Source organism: Fukomys damarensis, unplaced genomic scaffold (assembly GCF_012274545.1).
Source record: "Fukomys damarensis isolate Sample0158 unplaced genomic scaffold, DMR_v1.0_HiC HiC_scaffold_4, whole genome shotgun sequence".
Taxonomy (NCBI): Eukaryota; Metazoa; Chordata; class Mammalia; order Rodentia; family Bathyergidae; genus Fukomys; species Fukomys damarensis.
In genome coordinates this window covers 5,027,424-5,044,678 of record NW_022900916.1, presented here as the reverse complement: position 1 = coordinate 5,044,678, position 17,255 = coordinate 5,027,424, and the positions used below count along the sequence as shown (strand labels likewise).

Genomic DNA, 17,255 nt, shown 5'->3' with positions numbered 1-17,255 from the left:
TACAGGAGTTGGGAGTTGCTGGTGTCTTTGTCAACAAATACAGTAGTTTTGCTGTTACAGTTACTGTTATAAGAAAAATTATTGCCTGTGTAAAACTCTTCTTCACCCGTTCTTTGACTTACTAGATTTAGAATTACAGGAGATACATGTTTCCTAAAACCTCAGTTTTAAATATTCCAGAACTTATGTATCTGCAAACATTTTGAAAACCACTAAAAAAAGCAAGGCAATAGATGCACAGGAGGGAATAAAGTATAAGATGGTAAAGTAAAGCGGGTTTTTTATCCACTGCATCTCGAAGGGAACACACCAGTGTTCCTTCGGAATGGGACGACAGGCGTCCCTCTGCATGGGAGGTGGCATTAGGGTGGGGGAGGCTTCTCCAGCGCAGATTTAGCCAGCTCCCCTTCCCTGTCTGTCATTTGCTGCCCTGAAGAGTTACAAGGCAGCCTGAAATGTGTCCCCATGTCCCTGAATGGGAACCGGTCTCACAGATAAAGTTCGTCGTAGAATTTTTCCCATGAGAAGTTGGGCTGCTTAGTGGAAATCTCATATCCTGGATATATAGTATTCAGTGTCTATCTTACTACTCCACTGCTTTCTGGAGACTAATAACAGTCTTTCTGCTTTACAGGTAGTGGACGAGTCTACATTTGTGTACCAGCTATGTCAAAACCTTTGGTAACACTGAACTATGATATGGAGATTTAATATGCTTTATTTTTACAAAACACACCTTTTCTTTTAGTTAAAGAAATGGTGGTGCTCTCTCTATATATATTTTGCACTAAGCTACAGCACTTTTTAAAGGATTAAGACGTCATAAAAATCCATACTTTGGACAAAAGTGAACATTGTTCGTAAAGTTGAGTCGCTTTCAGTTTCTAGCTTGAACCAGTCCTTTATTTGGTCCTGATTCGTGGATTTGTCCTGTGGTGGTGAACTCAGCAGAGGCGTGGATGTTCTGGACAGACCCTGGGTCTCCGATCGCTGCTTCCCTCACTGAAGGGCAACCGCATCACACTTGGACTGTTCCTGTTCAGTTGCTCCTGGAAGACCTCAGGCTGTCACTGCACTGTCCTACCTGAACACAGATAATGAGGCATCGAATGATCCAAGACGGATGAGAGGCTCTGAGCCACCATCATGCCCTCTGTCAGTTTCTTTGTGGACCGAACCCTTCATACAGCAGCAGCAGACACCATAACCATTTTTCACTTCCTGACAATGGCCTCGTACCTTCTGTCACTCAGGCAGATGGACATTGTCCTTTGTTCTTTGGCTCCTCCTATTGTAAAGACTTTGCTGTTTCCATGTTGTTTAGCTCTCCAGGAAGTCTGAGGAGAGTTGGGTTTCTCTACTCAGTTGCAATTTACACCAGGCAACCTCCGAATGCTGTTCTAATCCATGAGATGTAAAAGACGACAAAGGAATTATTGTATGGAGTATTACAATGAGTAGTGTGTGCATAAAATATGCTTTTGTAACATTTCTTGCTTCTATATTCACTTCAGAAGGACTGATTTCAGCCATTAAAAGAGTTCTTCCTAAGAGTCTGATGTTTTGCTTAATTTCTGTCATATTATAAAGCATTAACCCTAGTTTCCCGCTTCCAGTATTTCATCTGAACTTGTATTTCTTTCTGAATTCCATTATAAGCACTTAGTTCTAGGCTGCTTGGTAAGCCAAAAGGGAAAAAAGCAAGAGCGGGGGAAAAAGACATTTGGTTTCATCCTTCACAGCCCGGTGAGACTTGGGTTATTTTCTTATTGGGGCACATTAGTGGGTGTTTCTGCTCTCGTTAGTAGTGAGGGTTCACTTTTGCAGAGAACTGTAGCCCTAAAAAGCTGTGGCAGAGAAAGTGGCTATGCGTACAGAAGAAATGAACAGCGACTCACCTGTTTAGATTATCAGGAAGTAAGTTGGTGTCCTGTACAGGTTGTCAGAGTAAATGTTGAAAATTCCCACTGAAAGCCCACAGCTAAGAGAACACCTCTTTGACTGGATCTTTGGAATCTCTGAACATGCTCAAAGCATGATGATGTTTGCCTTGTAATTGGAAGGGGGTGACATCAGCCTGAGATATTGATGTGGAAGATGAAAATCTAAACGTCTCCCTTGGTAACTCAAATCTATTCCCTTTGCACTAAGATATTTGTAGATAAAACATAAAGGACATAAAAGACTTCGAAAATATCTTAACATATGAGGAGCTCAATATGCAGAGCTGAGACTGTTAAAAAGCACTGGGCTGTGTTCTGTACACACACCTGCTCCCCAAGATGAATGTAAACCTGACACCCTGCAAGCGCGTCCTCACAGAAGAACTCAGCGAGGAAGGTATCTCCTCCTCACATGAGCTTTTATGTCCAGTCCTGACTCAGCTCGTTTCACATCAAGATTCTCATGGCCTTCAGTACCAGAGAGAAGGCTGCACTGTGCCTTTCCTATTGCTTAGATGTGTGTGTAGCCCAGTCCCTATCATGCTTCCCCATTCCTTCCCTAGAAGTCTTTGAAATGTGTACAAGAGGGAAGATAATCTGTGCAGAAATGTGCCGAGATTGTATTAGGAAGGCCAGTAGGAAGCAAACATCTTTAAGGACTGAAGTTTTTATACCAAAACAATTGGAGCAAGACAGTGAGGAGCGATCGGTCCTCTGGGACACATGGAAAACATGGGCCATGCAAAACACCTGAAGAGTCCCTCAGGAATCAGGTAGCACAGGGCCAAGACAGATGGCACTGAAGAGAAGGAAGGGCATTTCGCTATCACCCCAAATAGCCCTCCAACCTGGGCGGCACTAGACAGAGAGAAATACCGCCCACCCAGCAGAGGGAGGGCCAAGTGGGGACTGTGCTCTGCACTCTGACAGCAGATGTCATGGGGTGAAAGGCAACCCTGGGTGGACGGCCCCACTGTGACTCATGGCCCAGCCCCACAGACCGGCCCTGACTCAGGAGGGAGCCCAAGGCCCCTGCGAGGAGGACCGGGCCTCCAGCCTGCAGTGCTGCAGCAAGCTACCATTCCTTGGGGCTCCAGACCACACTCAGAGGCAGAGGAGCTGGAGACAGACCCAGTCCCACCTGTGCTGCCCCTGCCTTGATGGCCTCTGACTGCAGCAACGTGCTCCTCAGGCAGTGGTGGCCCTGGCACCAGCGGCCTCCAGCTCTGCAGCAGGCACAGAGGGCCTGCCTGAGTCTTGGGATAGCCTGGCTTCGGGAAAAGCCAGGATGCAAGGATAGCAGTAAGTACCCACTTCACATATGCAGACATTGAGCAGCGGCCACGGGGGTCAGCAGTATCCAGGAAATGTGACAGTACCAGGGAGACAAAGTGCAAAGAAAGGGAGACTCAAGAAATGGGGATGCGTGGAGCCTCTGGAGATTCAAAGCACCTGCTTGAAGAAAGCTCAGAGGACTTCAAATAGAACAGGGACACAATTCAAAGAAATGAGAAAATAATATTTGCCCAGATTGAAAATTTAACAGATTGAAATAATGATAAAAATTTCAGAGCTGAAAATACCACAACATGTTTAAAATGTGAGGAGAAGGCATCAAAAGACATCTAATCAAGCAGGAAAAAAAAAAAAAAGTAAAAGGGAGGGCAGGGGAATGGGGGAAAAATAATAACCAAGATGGATTATGTAAAGGTGCAAATTTCCAGTGATGACTGTCATTACATCGTGTACCTTAAATGTATTGATAAAATTGATTAATTAAATAAAATAACAATGAAACACCGAGTTAGTTGAAGATGCAATATTCCTTTGATATCTACGCATTCAACTTGCATGTATTCAACAAAGTGTGAATCAAAACTATTTAGGAAAAACGCATTTGGACTGAAAACGTACAGATATTTTTATTATTCCCTAAACAGCATGACTCTTTACCTATCATTAACATTCTATTAGGTATTACAAACCATCTAGCGATGGAAATAAACTGTATGGGAGGATGTGCAGGGTGGGTGTGTGTACAATGTGCATAGGTGGCACGGTTTTCTATCTGCAGATTTCGGTGTCCGTGGGATACCAAACAGACAGAAGCCCAGGACTGGAGGGATTCACAGCTGAATTCCAACACACATTTAAAGAACCAATGCCAAGTGACCCAGTGCCTTTTAAAGCTTTAAAAAACTCAAAGAGAAGGGACTACTTCCATACTCATTTTATGAGGCCAACATTAGCCTGATAGCAAAACCAGAAAGATGCAACCATAAAAGGAAATCTTAGGTCAATGTTACTGATTAGTATAGATGTGAAAACCTCCAGAAAAACACTAACATTTCTGTGTTTGCTTTGGCAGCACATATACTAAAATACTATCATCAATCCTAATTCAACAGTGAGTTAACACATTCACCATGACCAAGTGGGGCTGGTCTCAGGCATGCAAGGATGACTAAAATCTCACAGATCATGGTGCCTCAGGTTAACACAAAGACAAAAACCACTGAACCATTTTAGTAGATGAACAGAAAGAATTAGATGAAATTCACTGATCTTTTCATGAGAAAAAAATCAACAGGTAGATAAGGAACATTCTTCAACACAATAAAGTGCAAAAACAATAAACTCAGAAAACATTTTTAGTGGAGAAAAACCTGAAAATGTTCTTCTAAGAGTCAAAATACCAATGTTTTATATTTAATATAGTGCTGGAAATTCTGTCTAAAGCAATTAATCAAAGGAAAGAAATAAAAACCCATCTGTTATGGCCGGACTCAGATGTCTCCCAGAGCCTTGTGTTCTTATAAGTGGAGCTCGTGGGAGTGATGTCGGATCAGGGCTGTATGATACTAGATTAGTCCACGCTGGAAGTGATGTGAGCCATGTATAACAGCCCTCATCTTCTCTTGATCCCCCACTCAGCCACCTGCCTGCCCTGCCGTGGACAGTTTCTCTTCTTCTGTGTCCCTCTACCATGTCGCCCCGCCTTGGTTCAGAGGACTATGGTGTGAGAATTCTAAAAACTATGAACCGAAATAAATCTGTCCTCCTCTAAGGCATGGCTGTTTTGTCTCTGCAACAATAAAGTAACTAAGACAACATCCAAAACATAAACAAAGTGAAATTATCCTTGTTTGTAGATAACAGAATCTTAGAAATGGAAAACTCAGAATTTTACACCAAAAAATTATTACAACTGATAAATTTGGTTAATTTGTAGGACATAATATCAACATGTAAAGATCATTTGTGTGTCTATTTATTACCTGCAAATTACATGAAAAAGGTAACTTTAAAAAATTCCATTTTCACATTAGGAATGGTGGTATGTGCCTATAGTTTCAGCACTATGGGAGGCTGAGGCAGGAGGAATTTAAGTTTGAGAGACATTTGGGTCACTTAGTGACTTAGTTACCTTGCCTCAAAGTACAAAAGTAAAAGGACTGAGGATGTAGTTCAGTGGTAAAGCCTTGAGTTCAATCCTCATACCACAAAAAATACCAAATAAGTGAAAGATTTGTGAACTCAGAACTATAAATTATCTATGAAAGAATTTAAAGAAGACACCAGTAAAGGAAAAGATATTTCATGTTCATGGATTGGAAGAATTAACATGGTTCAAATGTCCATACCATCCAAATTGATCTACACACTCAATACAATTCGATCTAGCAATGACATTCTTCACAGTAATGTTTTTGTGTTTTATTTATTTTTTTGTATTGAGGATTGAACTCTGGACCTTGCACTTGTGAGGCAGGCTGCAGAACCACTGAGCTAAATCCCTGGCTCTTCACAGTAATATAAAAACATTTCCTGACATTTGTATAGAAATACAAAATAAATAAATGCTAAAAGAAAGCTCCTGGCAACATGTACCTGATTCCAAAGCATGCTATAAGCCATACTAACCAAACAGCTTGGTGCTGGCACAGAAACAGACACAGAGGCCAGTGGAGAAGAACAGAGTCCAGAAATAAATCCACATTCTGAGAGCCAGCTGGGATTTCACTGTCAAGCAGGATGTGGAGAACACAGGATAGCCACTCTTAATTAAGGTAATTAAACCCTTACTTCACACTTTATCCCAAACCAGTTCCTGATGGATTAAAGACTGCAATATAAAGTGTGAAATTCTGAAATAAAAACAATAACCTAAGGAAAAAGACTCAGGACACTGCCTTGGGCAATTTTTTCAAAGCACCAATAGAAAAGCAAAAATGGAGGAATGGGCCTCCTTTGAACTAAAAAGTTTCTGCAGAGTCAAGGAAATTATCCACAGAACAAAGGGTAAACCATCAGAATGGGAGAAAAGAACTGCAAACTGCAGACTGAACAGGGAAGAACAGCCAGAGTGTCTTCAGTTCCACTGTACTGGCTGCCTCCCTGACGTCCTGAATGGATTTAGAGGGCGGACCTTTATGGTCATGTTGGCTTAGGGAGGAGTCAGAGCCCCAGGACCCTGGATCTGCCCGAGAGGTGGAGGAGGAGACAGCATGGACAGGCTGCCTTTCCTTTCCGCTGGCTCCCACTTGGAGCTTTTGTCATAAAGACATTCAGGAAGGAGCATTTGCAGAGCCGCCTCAGGAAGTGGAAGGAACATGGACTAAGTGCGTCCGGAGTTAAGGGAGAGCATCTTGAGGAAGATGAACGGCAATGTGTCTTTTACCATAGTACGGCGGTGCTCAGAGAAGATAAACGCTTCTGCATTTGTAATTGCTGAGGAATGTTGAGTACACTTTACTACATAGAAAAATTGCACCTTTTCATAGGGGCACATTTGTATTCCAAACTGTTTGCTCTCCAAATCTGTGATGAAGTCTCATAATTCAAGGCTGAAAATGGGCTAATTGGTGACCTACATTGGAAAGTGGATCAAGTTATATCTCTGCCTATACGTGCACGGAGAAATGGAATAGCCTATGCAGATTTCAGCTTTCTTTATAAAAGGAGAAATAAGGGTATTGCATCTGGAAAAATTAAGGCTCCAGACAAGGACAAGCTGGCAACATTGTAACTTATCCAGCTGGGGTTTGCTTTGGGTGTGTTCAGCTGGCCTGTCCACCTGTGTTTATGGTTTGGTAGCTGTTCTCTCTTCACCTGCTTCTTCTAGTCAATTTACCAATCTGAATACATTTTGAGCTCCAATAACCAACACTACCCATTTTGGTTTTCTGTGTACACCAACATTATCTGTCCCTTTACCCTTAATTTATTAGCAATGAGCGGCCCTGAGAACCTAAAAATTAGTCATATTTTATATTTGTATCAAATACATGAGTACTCTTTTTTCTTCTCTCAACAGCAGCTACATTTAAAAAGTTCCTAAAAATAAATGCGTTTGATGTCATAAAAGTGCTTTTGCATTTCATTTTATTTTTTAATGTATTTGCCTTCCCTGCTTTTTGCTATTTCCATTTTGTATTAGCTGCTTTTGTCTCTTCGTGAGTTACTTACCAACCACCTCTATTTTCAGCCCTCCTCAGCTGCCTTGACTTGTCTGAACACTGAAGCCACGCTTTATACCTACGTCTTTGTGCCAAGGGACTGTGCCTGGGCCAGGACAAGTGCACATGTTCTAAAGTCTTGGTGCCTTCATCATGGGACTTGTGAGCCAGCAGCTTAGACGCTGAGACACTAACACGTGCAGAAATGCAAAGTGTACCCCAACCAAATGGCTCAGAATCTGTAGGTTAGCATGGGGAACAAGTGAGAATACACCCAGAAATCACTGAAAAGCCCCGAACTGGAGTCATGCTGAAGTTGGAGTAGCTGTGAGGGTTTTATCTGACCTGTTGCTGGTATTAGTTTCATTTACTACAGTAGGACATCAGAGATCAAAGCTATGTAAGCACAGTGAACGGAAAGGAAATCCATCAGACTTGAACATATTGCTATAAATACTCTGTGTTCTGTCATTTGCCTTGTGGAGCTTGTAAAGTGATATTTTCAGTCCGTAACAAAGCTAATCAACATGGCGGAGTAGAGGATAAAGTGGAACTAACTTTGTATTCCCTGGCTTTGCTGGAATGCGTTATTTGCTTGACATGTCTGACATCTTGACATTATTCATGACAAATATTCTTATTTATTGCATTTAAAGTAGGCTATAGGTTAAGCGCAGGCAATGGATATTAAAACTTGAGATATTCCTTACAGTTCAACTAAAATGAAGTTTATCCGCTTGATTAAAGGGAATTCTCAGGATCTAGGAGTTTTGTACATCACATAGATTATACTGAATGCTGCGGTTATGCAGCGTTACTCCAGGGAAAACACTAAGTGATATCGCATGCTTACCAAGTCCACAGCAGGGAGTGGGGTTGCTGGACAGAAGAAGTGCAGGGTGCTGTCTGCGGTGGAGACCGCTCACACAATCGCAGAGGATGGGGAGTCCGTGTGTAAGCCAGTGCCGAGCAGGAACGTGTCTCTCTGCTCAAAGTGCCAAGCCGATATCGGGCTACTCTTCCGTCCCTGATAGCTCCAGGCTACACAGCAGAGAACCGCGGCATTTGGGGAAAGCTGGTTCCCTGTACCTGGGAAAGGTCAAGGGGAAAGTAGATGGCTTCATATAACACATTTCCAGTGAACTAAAGAAAATCATTTAGGGAGCGGTAAATCAATCCTAGAGTGGATACATACATTGCAAGAAAGTCTTCAGTATCTTTGTCTCTCGGTATGGGTATACACTAGGGAGCAGGACTTATCATCTTTTTCCTTTCTGGGGCCTGTTTAAAATATCAGTGTGGACTGAAACTGTGCATTTTCTCCTAGGTATCGGATGCTCACTCGGAGTAACATCCCTGTGAGCCAGGAAAGCAGCGTGTACTGGCGAGCGATTTAGTGGATTCCCTCCCATTCCCGCCTCGGCCATCGGCCAGCAGCACGGGTGTGATGAATTACAGCAGACTCCGAGGCCATGAAGCACGGCAGCCAGCTAAGTGGTAGAGGGGGCCTCTGAATTCAGAGACTCCTCCTGCAGCGAAGCTCTTGCTAGGATGTTCATTGTTGCTTTGCTGCTTTATTGATGGTTTCCATTTCCCTGGAAAACTTTCAGCCCTCTTGACAAAGGGCTTGAAGAAGGGTGGAAGAAAGCAAGGAAGGTAAGTAGCTAGTGAAACGAAACGCGGTAGACACCAGCTAGAGCCTTTGCCGAAAAGGGGACAGAATTACCAAGCACACGTGGGCCGTTCATGTGTATGGCGCAGGACATCAGCGTGAGCGACGCAGCCCACTCCCGCCCGATGACTCCACGCGCAAAAGAAACACGAAGCAAACACGGCCATGACACAGACTCCTCGCCGCTTTCCTGTCTCTCCAAGGCCAAGGGCGGATTCTGGGGCCTGCACCTTTGCATCTTGGTCTCCATAACACCCTCCCCATGAGAGGAGGCTGACGCCACAGCAGGAGAGAGGACGGGCGTTGTGTGCCTCAGGGTCAGCACTGGGGGCATTTCCACCCTGTGCGCATCCTGTCCTGTTTGGAAATCTTTGCCCTAGCTTCTCAATGTGGATTATAAGTTGATTAAAAATTGTTATTTGATCGTCTTCTATTGCTATTGGAGGCCCTAAGGCCTTTGTTCTAAGACCTTTTCTGTATCCTCTCAGGATATTAATCCATCAGAGTTATTTCTGATGAGTTTCTTTTTGTCTGAGTTGCTTGTTTGTTTAGTTTGCTGTGAGTCACTTTTAGTTATAATAATAAAATAGTAGGAAGTGTTATACAAATTAATGCATTTCATCGCAGCGTTTCCGTATATGCCTGGAGCGTGCTTTGATAGTACCCACCCTCCCTACACCCTCTCTCCCCAAAGCCACGCTTCTTCCCGGGCAGGCCCCATTCTCCTTTCCTGTGGCCCTTTCTTCCCCTTAGGCTCCTCACAGGAGAGAAAATATGAAGTGTGTGTTTTTCTGAAACTGACGTGTTTCTCTGGCTCATTTCTCCTAATGTGATGATGTCCATCCCACTCAACTCCCTGCAAATGGCGCCTTCCTGCATGGCTGTAGAGCTGCTCTGTGGTAACATACACAGCCCTCATCCTTTATCCATTCAAATCCTGACGGCCTCCCGGAATGGCCCTCACCGTGTTTGTTACTTTTCCTTAGCAGCTGTTCCAACTGTGGTGAAAGAGGAGTCGGATGAACATTGCCTTAGCATCGCCATGGTGGCCGAAGATGTAGAGCATTTTTCATATTACTCATTGGCTCTTCCTGCTTCTTCTTATCTGTTCAGTTCATTTGCCCACATGTGGACTGGATTCTTGGTGTTTTGCTCGTACTTTCTTTGAGTCCTTCATAGATTTTAGATGTGACCTGTCAGATGAGTCTTCTCCCATTCTGAGACTGTCACCACTCTAATGGCCGTGTCCTGTAAGGTGCAGAAGCTTTTAATTTGACAAAATCCCAACTCTTGCTTGTGTTTTCTGAGCTATTAGTGTCATTTTTTAGCTTTTTGGTTTATTCTTTATTATTTTTGTCCCTGCCACTCCTGCTATTGTTCATGTATCAGGGGTCGGGTCGTGCAGTAACTGCTTTAACTTTCTCCCTGTGTCTGGTTTGCCTCTACTCCAGGTTGTGATTGTTATTTGTGTTTTGTTTCTGTGTGGTGTGGAAAGAGCTTGGATGCTGAGCTGAGGTCTAAGCATGGCTAGGAGAAAAGGCTCCTTAGCTCTACAGCTGCCTAGCCCACCTGAACCTCAGTGAACACCTCAGCTTAGAGAAGCGAGGAGGCAAAACCCCCAGCCCATGACCAGCACTCAGGTAGGCATGGTCACAGGAGTTTGAAGACCTGCTCCTGCACACCCACCATGTACACTAGCAGAAAGAAGTGACACAGACTGTAGGCACCACACCTACAAGGGACCTCAATCCTGTGAGAACTACAGAGAAAAAGAAGCGCTCAGGTGGAAGACATTACCCTCTGTGTCAAAACCTACTTGTCACAGCTAAAAAGTAGCAGAGAAACTACACTCTAAAGCCCACATAGAATTCATCTCAACAAGCTGCAGTCCTGGGATCCAGGATCTGGAGAAAGCTGATTCTTAGAAGTCACCCAATTAAAAGTGCAAGAGAGCGGGTTCTTATTCTGAGTCTGACAACAAGCTTGTCTACAGAAACAGCATGGAAAATATAAAGAGAGTATTCATTAGGCTTGCTAAATAATGTATAAACCGCACACGCAGCTAAGGCCCAATGGCAATACATTTTCCTTAGCAATCATTTAATAGCAGTTGTGTAAAGCCATTTAGCTGAGAACAGCTTGAGTTGGCTGAGGAAGATACATACATGGGCCTGCAGTCTGGGTCAGTAAAAAAAAGGCCCTGGAGGATCCACAACATCTCTCATGGGAAATGAGAAAGAAAACACTGGGGCCCTGCAGGAACGGAAGTGTCTCTAAGGCAATGGCTAACTTCATGTGTGGCTTTGAGTAATGACACGATTAAGTCAGAAAAACATTTATGAACAACAGTTTTAACACATTGCCATGTGCAGAAATATTTATAAACAAAACTCTCCAAGTTCAGTGAGTATTAGCAGTAGGGTTCACTTCCAAGCAATAAAGCGACAACTGAATTTTGACTCATTTTATACACATGCTGAATAAGATATTTATCACTCCTAAAATGTGCATGATCCACTAAAACAGCAAGCAATAAACTTCCTGTGAAGGACCAGGTAGAAAACACATTAGACTCTGGAAGCCATTCAGGTTCAACTATAGCGAACCAGTCAACACCCAACCAAGGCTTGTAGCTGCTTCCAACACAACTGCAGTGAAAAAAGTCCAGGGTGGCTACAATTGAAATTGTCTCTTTAATGGATAAATCCAAAGCTGGAAGAGAAATACACTCACGAATACAGCCACCCAATCACCTTCTAAAAGCCCATGTCTGAATCTATGAGATTTGGGGGGACATTTCAGATCTAAATCATAGAACTTGGTTGGATCATAACAATAGTGAGTTGTCTAATAAATCAGGTATCTCCTTATTAATAAAACTAATAGCCCCGTAAATACCTTTTGAAGTAATCAAACTTTGGAAACCGCTGTAGATTTATTGATGACCATACTCTGCCACTGCATCCTGGATTTGAATTTGTCCTGCCACAAGCTAATAAATCATCCTGCACTCTATCACGGGTATCAGCAGAAGACGCAGGAGTCCTGAGACAGAGACAAAAGCTGTTGTTACTCACAGTTTGGTAAAAAGGCACTTGCTACTCCCAGCACAGTGGGCAGCACGCACAGGGCATGCTTGCCATGAATTCCCCTTAACCCGCGTCTCACTAGGAGCAGGAAGTATGGCCCTGGCGGATGCTCTGCATAGGGCGTTTACTCACCGCTGAGGACCGGAGTTACAAGAATTCACCACTTGGAGAGAAAGCCGCAAGCAAACCCTCCTTTCCTCTGGGTGTGGAGGGGAGACGTTACCTCATCCCTCCGGGGCACATCTCAAACACACACCTAAGACAGGGCCAAGGAAGGGGCAATCCAGGCTCTTTGTTCTTGGGGCACCCAGCAAAGCGTGCAGGAAATCCAGAGGCCCATTGACGACTGTCTCTCCTAATCTACCACAGGCTGATAGTTTTGTTACAACACAGCCATTTGCTAGCTTAGTGATAAAATGTTTGATAAATTCAGTAAACAGCATAAAACTGATTTCTTCTTGTAAGGCATCTCAGAGCTTTTAATGTGCTATAAATCTAGGAGAAAAAGTCTTCAGTGTTTGCCAAATTCTTGTGACTGTGGATGCCATTTATTTATAAGTACCTAGGAACACAGACTATGCTTTTAAAAAAGAAAACACGGTTTGCTCTTTTGCTCATTTCTCATAATTTACTTCCTGATTTTTATGTTTGGCCACTGTAATTTGGCCACACGCTTAACCCACGCAATTAAAGGGACACATGCAGAGCGCTTAGTGTTTGCAGGCTCGACCCTTGTCCTCCCAGTGCTGTGCACAGCACTGCATTAGTGACGCCCTGCCCTTACACGGAGTGCCACACACCGTATTCCCGGACATCACAGCAACCATGTGGAAGCCGGCTACAGGATGTTCCTTTAATTGCCAGCCATGCTGTTCTGTAATTTTCTTTTAGTAATTTTCACGTTGAAGCTTTTGTTCAGCTTGAACATGACTCAAACTCTCCTGAGAGGCCTCGGGCTGATGTTAGGTAACCTGGAGAGGTAGCTTAATCTGGGGGGATGGCTCAGGGGCTGTAGTGGTGCCTATCAAACTGTGGAGAACACCACCTTGTCACTTCAGGATGTCATCAGAAAGCGGATTTTGATCCCATATGTCTGTCTAGTGGCACAGCCTGAAATTCTGCATTTCTCGAAAACTTCCGTGTGCCCTTGATCTCGGCGTTACTTCATCAGCTGTAACTCCTCCTCCCCTGATCTACTCACTGGTGAGCAGGGATAGCACATCCACTCTGAGGCCTCCCCGAGCCAGGCTGAGTCTCCACCCAGAGCAAAAGTGCCCGTTCCCTAAGATTCATGAGTGCGTCTCTGAACATTTCTTTTCTCTACCTTCCGTGGCTCTCTGCATTCGATTTTAGTCCTTCTACTGATACCATGTATTCCATATTCCATCATTCGTTCGTTGTCCACACAATTCTCCCTATCCGTATCAATATTCCGGAAAGGATAGGGCTGAGTAAAGTGTTGGAATTAGGGGGAAAATGTTGAAGTATTTTTAAATCTCAACAGTTTTTACTGATACTAAGTAAAACTGTAATAGAGTGACAGAGTTTTGAAGCAAAAAGAGGCCCTTACCTCACTCTCTGGAAGAATAAGTGAACATTTTAAAAAGGAAATTTAAAAAGATCATTGTCCTAGGGTACAGAGCATGATATTCAAGTAATAAAGTTTGACAAGGACAGAAAATATAATTATCGTAGGTCACAAAGCATGATAGTTAAGAACTAAGCTGCGCTAAAATTCAGGATTGCAGGGTTATTGTTCGAGATGAGAAAACTCTGTGCATAAAAATTCTTTACGAGTGAACATGGAGACATATTTGATAAATGAGGACTTGGAACCCCTAATGCAGGGCAGTTTCACATGTAATTTGTCAGAGCTGCGCTAGATGGCAGACAAAATCCAGTGTTAGACACACGGAGTGCAAAGAGAAGGGAGAAAGGGAAAAGCAAATTGCTTTTATTTACCGGAAGCCAGACCTCTAAATTTGACGTATTTATTCAACTTATTTATATAACTCCTGTAATTAATTTACTACATGGAGCTATATTTCATATCAAATAGTTCCTAAACACCTTTTAATGGAACACATAGCAAGTGTTTATACTCAGAGGGGAAATTATCTGCTAAAGCAGGCAAGGTGTAGACTGACACTCAGGCCTGACCACGGTTTCCACACTCATAAAGAAGTGATCCTATTAACCTCTCGGAGTCGGACAGCCCGAGCACTGTGGGGAGGGCACAGCACTGCACTGGGGAGGCGTGGGCTCCTGGGATCGGAACTAGACAGCACTGCAGCAGCTTAACCTCTACCCTGGCTAACAAGGCACGGCCGAGGTCCTCACACCAGTGGACCCAGCTCTCTGGCCACCCTGGGAGCCCTCTCCCTGCCCCAAGCTTGGGACTCAGTCATGTCCGCTGACTGGCTGGTGCTCGGCTCCTTGGCACACCCTCCGGTCTCTACTCCAGGTGGACCATCTGCTGTCTGGTGCTGAACATCACCAGGACCCGAGTTCTCCTGGGGGATCAAAGCCCTCACTTGGGGCCTGGTGGCGCATGCCTGTAATCTCAGCACTCAGGAGGCTGAGGCAGGAAGATCACTGTGAGTTCAGGACCAGCCTGGACTACATAGTGAGTTCCAGGTCAGTCTCAACTACATAGTGAGACCCTGTCTCAAAAAACCAAAAAAAAAAAAAAAAAAAAACAAAAACAAAAACAAAAACAAAAAACCAAAAAAACTCTCACTTGGCTCAAGTAAGGAAACTTTTCAGAGTCACTTAATTTTTAAATCTGTGTGACAGAAGCACGATAGTGTCATGCTTGTCCCTTCACACTGTAGAGCCCTGCACCGGGCATGTGCGTCTCTCTCCTGGTGCTATCTCAATGCCAGGAATTTAGACTCTGGGATAGTCCAAAGTCTACATCCTCAGAAGGGTAGTGCAAACCCCACTCCAACAATAATGTTTAGTTTAGGATCAAATTAATTGCTTCGGTATGAGGCAATGTAGATTATGAGGCCAGCAGCTCTGGAGAAGGCTCTTGCTCCCCCGATGTAAGGGGGCTGCAGGATGCATCGTGCGGGCTCTGAATGTGCTTAGCAGAAGAGGTTATGGACCATTCTCCAGCAAAGGTTGTGGCCAAGCTTACATGCATCAGGGGAGAGCTAGTCAGATGCATCAGGCAAAGGTTGCTCTAGAAATTTCATGCTGAAATAGTTGAGGTCTACTTTGGATTTTAAATTCCCAAATAACAAAACATATGTGGGCCACCTACAGGCTGAAACAAAGGTGAATTCTGCCACTGAAACTTTCCCCCTGTCCTCCTAGCTGGTGATTTTTCACAAAGCAACTGCAGCTTCTCACCTGTCAACATCACCATCAAGATACTTGTTCCGTCTGCGTGTTTGAGGGTGTCGGTGACTCACCATGAGTTTGCACAGCTAACACTGCACTCCCCGTTCCTCCTGGTGCACCTGCTTAATCAGAGCTCTCCTCATAGCTTACCCTCAACTCTTCCTCCTGAACCTACATTTACACTGAAGAATAAATACCTGGTGAGTTCAGAGTGAAGAAAGGACCCCTAGGCTGTTCACTTTGCAGAGGCGTCAGAAGAGGGTGAAGCAGTGGTGATTGAGATTTTAACCAACTTCTCAGGCACCTAAGTTTCCCCACAAGACTGATCCCCCCAGCATCTTTTAATCACCTGTGAAAACATTCCTATTCCTGTCATTTATTAGTAAATGGAGACGAATGGCCACACTGAGCTACAATAAATGGAAAGGTCAACTGTGAAGCGACTTGACCTGAAAAGCCACGCGAGGCTACAACATTGGCAGAGTGGCGTAACCGGGACCCAAACAAAGGCCTTTGGCTCCAAATGGGACAGTGTCTCAGGCCCAGGAGGACATTTCCTGTAGAGAAAGCAACAGTGTTTTTCACCGGAAGCCCCAGGTTTGCAAGTGCCAAGGCCAGGCGCTACAAATTTACTAACAGCTCAGCCTCCAGCTGCTCGGAATGAGCCGCAGCAGAATGGTTTTGCCAAAGAGGCCAGAGAGTACCCATATGAATATGTGTCCAAAACCTTCCTCCTCTGGGAGGACAGACCCTGTTCTCCTCCCCACTACAGTCCAAAGAGGACAGAAGTAAAAGATCATATGTAACACAAACAACAGCGATTTCCACCTCCCCTCACAACACTCTCACATTCCAGTCTGTGCAAAGGGCTGGGAGGCAGGGGTTGGAGCGAGGACCGCGAAGTCCCACCTAGGAGTCAGAGTGAATCTAGGGCGACACCAGCCGAAAGGCAAGGACCAGTAGAGGCAGCGTGAATGCTTCTTGTGCAGTCATCTCACAGAGACCGGCGGGTGATTAGCGCACAAACATTCAGCAGAAGACATGGACCACTAGCCAAGGCAGACCTAACGTCTGCTCTGTGCATGGAGCTGTCCCTGCCATCTCCCATGACAGGAGAAGATGCAACATATAAGGAAGTCTTCAAGGAAGGGATTTTCTAGCTAATGAGATAAGTATGCAAGAAGCAATACTAGGGCAGGCAAATGGCTCAGATGAGTATGTTAAGTTATACTATCATCCAGTAGGAAAGAATAGCTTGCATTGCTTAATTCAAAAATACTGCTTCAACAGTGGTTACTATGGGTGGATTAGAGTACAGGAAACTGGGAGGTGAAAGTCAAAATTAACCAGAGCAGAATGTGAGCGGAAACGTCAGGAACCGGATGGACTGCGGCCGTGAGTGCCACAGTTCACAATATCGCATTCGTGATTTCTGCTTCATGAGGCTGCAGCCCCTCACACCACTCACACCAGAGGAAGACTGTGAGTGGATGACCACATCGCCACGCTGGGCAGTAACAGTCATTCTACTGTAGGATTGCATCCTATGGCATCCTGCTGGACACCTTCAGTGTACGTAAGACTAACAAAAATGTCAAAGATTTATAGAGACTTTAAAACCCAAGCGTTATGAGCAGGGAACATGAGCTGTCCCAGGCTGAAATCCCAAAGAGATTCTATTTGCAGATTTTATTGATATCATAGTTTTATTAAAAATCTGCAAATAAAAACACTTCATCAGATT

General features: G+C 44.2%; 1 protein-coding gene across 8 annotated transcripts in view; it reads left to right on the top strand.

Moving 5' to 3' along the window:
* Cd36 (CD36 molecule) overlaps positions 1–1,561 on the top strand; it is a 70,369-nt gene extending 68,808 nt beyond the window's left edge. For all 8 annotated transcript variants that reach the window (XM_033756500.1, XM_033756490.1, XM_010636778.3 and 5 more), the window contains exon 15: positions 635–1,561. The gene's annotated coding sequence lies outside the window, so the exon portion shown is untranslated. The remainder of the gene's footprint in view (positions 1–634) is intronic.
* Positions 1,562–17,255: the final 15,694 nt, after the last annotated feature.